The sequence below is a fragment of the Columba livia genome, unplaced genomic scaffold (genome assembly GCF_036013475.1).
Source record: "Columba livia isolate bColLiv1 breed racing homer unplaced genomic scaffold, bColLiv1.pat.W.v2 Scaffold_133, whole genome shotgun sequence".
Classification (NCBI taxonomy): domain Eukaryota; kingdom Metazoa; phylum Chordata; class Aves; order Columbiformes; family Columbidae; genus Columba; species Columba livia.
Genome location: NW_027043029.1, coordinates 387,439 through 395,434, shown reverse-complemented (window position 1 = coordinate 395,434; position 7,996 = coordinate 387,439).

Below are 7,996 nucleotides of genomic sequence, written 5' to 3'. Positions count from 1 at the left end.
TATCTAGGATGCTGTATTTAGGATGCTGTATCTGAGATTCTGTGTTGGGGATCCTGTATCTGGGATGCTGTATCTAGGATGCTGTATCTATGATGCTCTATCTAGGATGCTGTATCTGGGGTGCTGTATCTGGGATGCTGTATCTAGGATGGTGTATCTAGGATATTGTATCTAGGATGCTGTATCTGGGATGCTGTATCTGGGATTCTTTATCTGGGATGCTGTATCTAGGATGCAGTATCTGGGATGATGTATCTGGGATGCTGTATTTAGGATAATTATCTGGGATTATGTATTGGGGATCCTGTATCTGGAATGCTATATCTAGGATGCTGTATCTAGGATGCTGTATCTATGATGCTGTATCTGGGGTAAGGTATCTGGGATGCTGTATGTAGGATACTATGTCTAGGATGCTGTATCTATGATGCTGTATCTGGGGTGCTGTATCTGGGATGCTGTATACGGGATGCTGTATCTAGGATGCTGTATTTGGGATTCTGTATCTGGGATGCTGTATCTAGGATGCTGTATCAGGGATGCTGTATCTAGGATGCTGTATCTGGGATATTGTATCTAGGATGCTGTATCTAGGATGCTGTATCTGGGATGATGTATCTGGGATGCTGTGTCTGGGGTGCTATATCGAGGCTGCTATATCTAGGATGCTGTATATATGATGTGGTATCTAGGATGCTGTATCTGGGATTCTCTACTGGGGATCCAATATCTGGGATGCTTTATCTAGGATGCTGTATCTAGGATGCTGTATCTGGGATGCTGTATCTGGGATGCTGTATATGGGATGCTGTATCTAGGATGCGTTCTCTAGGATGCTGTATCTATGATGCTGTGTCTAGGATGCTGTATCTGGGACTCTGTATCGGGGATGCTGTATCTAGGATGCTGTATCTGGGATGCTGTATCTAGGATGCTGTATCTGGGATGTTGTATCTGGGATGCTGTATCTAGGATGCTGCCTCTAGGATGCTGTATCTGGGATGCTGTATATGGGATTCTGTATCTGAGATTCTGTATCTAGGATGCTGTCTCTAGGATGCTGTATCTATGGTGCTGTGTCTAGGATGCTGTATCTATGATTCTGTATCTGGGATGCTGTATCTAGGATGCTGTATCTGGGATTCTGTGTTGGGGATCCTGTATCTGGGATGCTGTATCTAGGATGCTGTATCTAGGATGCTGTATCTGGAATGCTGTATCTGGGATGCTGTATCTAGGATGCTGTATCTATAATGCTCTATCTAGGATGCTGTATCTAGTATGCTCTATCTAGGGTGCTGTTTCTGGGGTGCTGTATCTGGGATGCTGTATCTAGGATGCTGTATCTGGGATTCTGTATATGGGATTCAGTATCTGGAATGCTGTATCTATGATGCTGTATCTGGGGTGCTGTATCTAGGATGCTGTATCTAGGATGCTGTATCTAGGATGCTGTATCTGGGATGCTGTATCTGGGATGCTGTATCTAGGATGCTGTATCTATGATGCTGTATCTGGGATGCTGTATCTGGGGTTCTGTATCTAGGATGCTGTATCTATGATGCTCTATCTAGGATGCTGTATCTGGGGTGCTGTATCTGGGATGCTGTATCTAGGATGCTGTATCTGGGATGCTGTATCTAGGATGCTGTATCTGGGATTCTGTATATGGGATTCTGTATATGGAATGCTGTATCTATGATGCTGTATCTGGGGTGCTGTATCTAGGATGCTGTATCGAGGAGGCTGTATCTGGGATGCTGTATCAGGGATTCTGTATCTGGGATGCTTTATCTATGATGCTGTTTCTGGGGTGCTGTATCTGGGAAGCTGTATCTGGGATGCTGTATCTAGGATGTTGTATCTGGGATGCTGTATCTAAGATGCTGTATCTGGGATATTGTATGTAGGATGCTGTAACTAGGATGCTTTTCTGGGATGCTGTATCTGGGATGCTGTGTCTAGGATGCTGTATCTGGGATTCTGTATATGGGATTCTGTATATGGAATGCTGTATCTATGATGCTGTATCTGGGGTGCTGTATCTAGGATGCTGTATCTAGGAGGCTGTATCTGGGATGCTGTATCAGGGATTCTGTATCTGGGATGCTTTATCTAGGATGTTGTATCTGGGATGCTGTATCTAGGATGCTATATCTGGGATATTGTATCTAGGATGCTGTAACTAGGATGCTTTTCTGGGATGCTGTATCTGGGATGCTGTATCTGGGATGCTGTCTCTAAGATGCTGTATATATCATGCTGGGTCTAGGATATTGTATCTGGGATTCTGTATCTGGGATGCTGTATCTAGGATGCTGTATCTGGGGTTCTGTATCTAGGATGCTGTATCTATGGTGCTGTATCTGGGCTGCTGTATCTAGGATGCTGTATCTAGGATGCTGTATGTGGGATGCTGTATCTGGGATGCTCTATCTAGGATGCTGTATCTAGGATGCTGTATCTGGGATGCTGTATCTGGGATGCTGTATCTAGGATGCTGTCTCTAGGATGCTGTATCTCTGATGCTGTGTCTAGGATGCTGTATCTGGGACTCTGTATCGGGGATGCTGTATCTAGGATGCTCTATCTGGGATGCTGTATCTAGGATACTGTATCTGGGATGCTGTATCTGGGATGCTGTATCTGGGATGGTGTATTGGGGATGTTGTATCTGGGATGCTGTATCTAGGATTCTGTGTCTGGGATGCTGTATCTGGGATGCTGTATCTGGGATGGTGTATTGGGGATCCTCTCTCTGGGATGCTGTATCTGGGATGCGGTATCTAGGAAGCTGTCTCTAGGATGCTGTATCTGGGATGCTGTATCTGGGATTCTGTATCTGAGATTCTGTATCTAGGATGCTGTCTCTAGGATGCTTTATCTATGGTGCTGTGTCTAGGATGCTGTATCTAGGATTCTGTATCTGGGATGCTGTATCTAGGATGCTGTATCTAGGATGCTGTTTATGGGATTCTGTATCTATGATGCTGTATCTATGATGCTGTATCTGGGATTCTCTATTGGGTATCAAATATCTGGGATGCTTTATCTAGGATGCTGTATCTAGGATGCTGTATTTGGGATGCTGTATCTGGGATGCTCTATCTAGGATGCTGTATCTAGGATGCTGTATCTGGGATGCTCTATCTGGGATGCTGTATCTGGAATGCTGTATCTAGGATGCCGTCTCTAGTATGCTGTATCTATGATGCTGTGTCTATGATGCTGTATCTGGGATGCTGTACATGGGATGCGTTATCTAGGATGCTGTATATATGATGCTGTATCTAGGATGCTGTATCTGGGATGCTGTATCTGGGATGCTGTATCTGGGATGTTGGATCTGGGATGCTGTATCTAGGATGCTGTCTCTAGGATGCTGTATCTGGGATGCTGTATCTGGGATTCTGTATCTGAGATTCTGTATCTAGGATGCTGTCTCTAGGATGCTGTATCTATGGTGCTGTCTCTAGGATGCTGTATCTAGGATTCTGTATCTGGGATGCTGTATCTAGGATGCTGTATCTAGGATGCTGTATCTGGGATTCTGTGTTTGGGATCCTGTATCTGGGATGCTGTATCTAGGATGCTGTATCTAGGATGCTCTATCTAGGATGCTGTACCTAGTATGCTCTATCTACGATGCTGTATCTGGGGTGCTGTATCTGGGATGCTGTATCTAGGATGCTGTATCTGGGATGCTGTATCTGGGATGCTGTATCTGGGATGCTGTATCTCGATGCTGTATCTAGGATGCTGTCTCTAGGCTGCTGTGTCTATGATGCTGTGTCTTGGATGCTGTATCTGGGGTTCTGTATCTGGGATATTGTATCTACGATGCTGTATCTGGGATGCTGTATCTAGGATGCTGTATCTGGGATGCTGTATCTAGGATGCTCTATCTAGGATGCTGTATCTGGGCTGCTGTATCTAGGATGCTGTATCTAGGATGCTCTATCTAGGATGCTGTATCTGGGGTGCTGTATCTGGGGTGCTGTATCTAGGATGCTGTATCTAGGATGCTGTATCTGGGATGCTGTATCTGAGATGCTGTGTCTAGGATGTTGTATCTGGGATGATGTATATGGGATGCTATATCTGGGGTGCTGTATCTAGGATGCTGTATCTGGGATGCTGTATCTGGGATGCTGTATCTAGGATGCTGTATCTGGGATGTTGTATCTAGGATGCTGAATCTGGGATGCTGTATCTAGGATGCTGTATCTGGGATATTGTATTTAGGATGCTGTATCTAGGATGCTATATCTGGGATGCTGTATCTCGGATGCTGTATCTGGGATGCTGTACCTAGGATGCTGTATCTGGGATTCTGTATCTGCGATGCTGTATGTAGGATGATGTATCTATGATGCTGTATCTGGGATGCTGTATCTGGAATGCTGTATCTAGGATGCTGTATCTATGATGCTGTATCTGGGATGCTGTATCTGGGATGCTGTATCTGGGGTGCTGTATCTGGCATGCTGTATCTGGGATGCTGTATCTAGGATGCTGTATCTGGGATGTTCTATCTAGGATGCTGTATCTGGGATATTGTATGTGGGATGCTGTATCTAGGATGCAATATCTATGATGCTGTATCTAAGATGCTGTATCTACAATGCTGTATCTGAGATGCTGTATCTAGGATGCTGTATCTGGAATGCTGTATCTAGGATGCAGTATCTATGATGCTGTATCTATGATGCTGTATCTAGGATTCTGTATCTGAGATGCTGTATCTAGGATGGTGTTTCTGTTATGCTATATCTGGGATGCTGTATCTAGGATGCTGTAGCTATGATGCTGTACCTGGTATCCTGTATCTAGGATGCTGTATCTAGAATGCAATATCTATGATGTTGTATCTGTGATGCTGTATCTGGGATGCTGTATCTAGGATGCTGAGTCTTGGATGCTGTATTTAGGATGTTGTATCTGGGGTGCTTTATCTGGGATGCTGTTTCTAGGATTCTGTATCTAGGATGCTGTATATAGGATGCTGTATCCGGGATGCTCTATCTGGGATGCTGTATCTGGAATGCTCGATCTAGGATGCTCTATCTTGGATGCTGTATACGGGATGCTGTATCCGGCACGCTGTACCTCAGAATCTCTATCTGGGACGCTGTATCTGGGATGCTGTATCTAGGACGTTGTATCTGGGATGCTGTATCTAGTAAGCTGTATACGGGATGCTGGATCTGGGATGCTGTATCTAAGATGCTTTATCTAGTTTATCTGTATAAATATGTGTACCCTGGACCAATAAAATCAACTATGCTTTTTCACTCACATTGAGTCGTCTCAGCTTTTTCCTCCGCCGCTCACAAGCAAGGAAGCTGTAACTCTCTTGGTGTTTCCTTCTCCCCGCAGTCGCATTTCTGGTTCTGTCTGTCGAGTTCTGCTCCTCTCCCGCACCAGGTGCTGATCGTGGGGCTCAGGGTGGGGGGGGCAGGGAGGGCGGGGGGTCCATGGGCTTCAGTAAGTTTTGTTTGGGGTTTTTCAATCGCTTCTATTGACACGTCGTTTAACAACTGAGTGCTGCAGTGCTAATGAATGAACAGGATACAGCATCCCAGATACAGCATCCGAGATACAGCATCCCAGATACAGCATCCCAGATACAGCACCCCAGATACAGCATCATAGATACAGCATCCTAGATACAGTATCCTACATACAGCATCCCATATACAGCACCCCAGATACAGCATCATAGATACAGCATCCCAGATACAGCATAGCAGATACAGCATCCCAGATACAGCATCCCAGATACAGCATCCTAGATACAGAATCCCAGATACAGCATCCTAGATACAGCATCCTAGATACAGCATCCCACATGCAGCATCCCAGATACAGCATCATAGATACAGCATCCCAGATACAGTATCCCAGATACAGCATCCCAGATACAGTATCGTAATTACAGCATCCCAGATACAGCTTCCTAGATACAGCATCCCAGATACAGCATCATAGATACAGCATCCCAGATACAGCATCCCAGATACAGCATCCCAGATACAGCATCCAAGATACAGCATCCTAGATACAGCATCCCAGATACAGCATCCCAGATACAGTATCCTAGATACAGCATCCCAGATACAGCATCCTAGATACAGCATCCCAGATACAGCATCCTAGATACAGCATCCTAGATACAGCATCCCAGATACAGCATCCCAGATACAGCATCCTAGACACAGCATCATAGACACAGCATCGCAGATACAGCATCCCAGATACAGCATCCCAGATACAGCATCCTAGATACAGCATCCCAGATACAGCATCCCAGATACAGCATCCCAGATACAGCACTAGATACAGTAAGTTTTGTTTGGGGTTTTTCAATCGCCTCTGTTGACACGTCGTATAACAACTGATTGCTGCAGTGCTAATGAGTGAACAGGAGGATGAGCAACAGACTGCAGAAACTGTTTGGCTTTTGGTTTATTGAAAAATTATGATTTAATTCAAAAAGCAATAAGATCTTGCAGTGGTCTTCTAATACCTAGTGACAGCTTTTTAATGTACCGGTTTGGAACTTTGAGATGATTTTTGATATGAAGCGGCTGTTCCATTGTGGAATAGTGCAGGAGTAAACTCTTGCATTTCAGCATTCCTGGCAGATGTGCAGCTTGATAAAGACCTCAGGCTGTTTGGTTTAATCAGACTTTTGTAGATCCCACCTTCACTGCTCAAAGCATCGGCTGCCAATGTGTTTTCTGGTGTTGTCACTGCTTTCTGAGCAAAGACGGCAGAGGCAGCAGCTCTGCTGGTGTTGTGTGTTTGATTGAAACATGGATATCTGCAGGAACTTTAACCTGAAAGCTCAGAAAGCTGTGGTCGGTGGTATATCTGTGTAATGTTTGTAGATTCTTCTGCAGATCTTCTTATGCCAACGAGCACGGAACGTTTGTGAGTGTGACCTGCTGTGCGGTTAGAAGGAAGAAAGATGTGTGAGCTGCAGCAGCAGGAAGGCTGCAGCCGTGTAAGCCGGGGTGCAAACGGCACGAAACGGGCTGCAGCGGCGGAGCCCTCGGTCCCGGGCCGTCCCGGGCGGGCGCAGCCCGAGCGCTCCCGGCCCCGCTGCCGCTGACCCGCCGGGGCCGGGGCCGCGCTGCGGGCGGACAGCGCCGCTCTGCGGCCGCCGGCGGCTCCGGGCCGGGAGGGGGGGCGGGGCCCGGTGGCGGGCGCGGACGGGATTGGCTCCTGCGCGGGATGGGCGGGGCCACGCTGCAGAAGCGCGCGGGCCGAGGAGCGCGTGCCGGCGGTGCGGCGGCGGGAGCAGCGCGCGAGGAGCGGCGGGGCCGGCGGTGAGCGAGGGGCGGGCGGACAGCGGGGAGACTGGACGGGGCCGCCCCGGTCCCGGCTGAGGGGGGAGGCTGGAGGTGGAGGGACGGGCTGGGTTCGGCAGGAGGAAGGCGAGGGGCAGCCAGCCGCGAGAGCGCGGCCCCGGGCCGGGCCGGGCAAGGGGGAAACACGCGGAGGGCTGTGAGGGAAGGGAGCCCCGGGCTGAGCGCTGCGCGGGGCTCGGGCGGGGCCGTGGGGCGGAGGGGGGAGCCCGCGGTGCCGCAGGGCAGAGGGAGGAAAGCGAGCGGGAGGGGGCAGCGCCGGGTCGGGAGCGGCGCAGGCGGGGCCGGGGCCGCCGTGGGGGCGCCAGGGGGCGCGAGGGGCGGGGGCGGCGCTGCCGCGGGGAGGGGCCGGGAACGGGGGGAGCGGCGGGAGCGGCGGAGGAGCCTGAGGGCGGGACGGCGCGGAAGGAGCTTGGGCGGGAAAGGCTGAGGGAGCTCAGGGAGGGGTGACATCGGGGAGGCTTTGGCGGGAAAGGCTGAGGGACCTCAGGGAGGAGATGGCGTCGGGGAGGCTGCAGTGGGCAATGCTGAGGTAGCTCAGGACGGGATGGCACTCAGGTGTGGTTTCAAAGGGAAATGCTGAGGTACCTTGAGGAATGGACGCTGGGCTGGGAACTATGAAC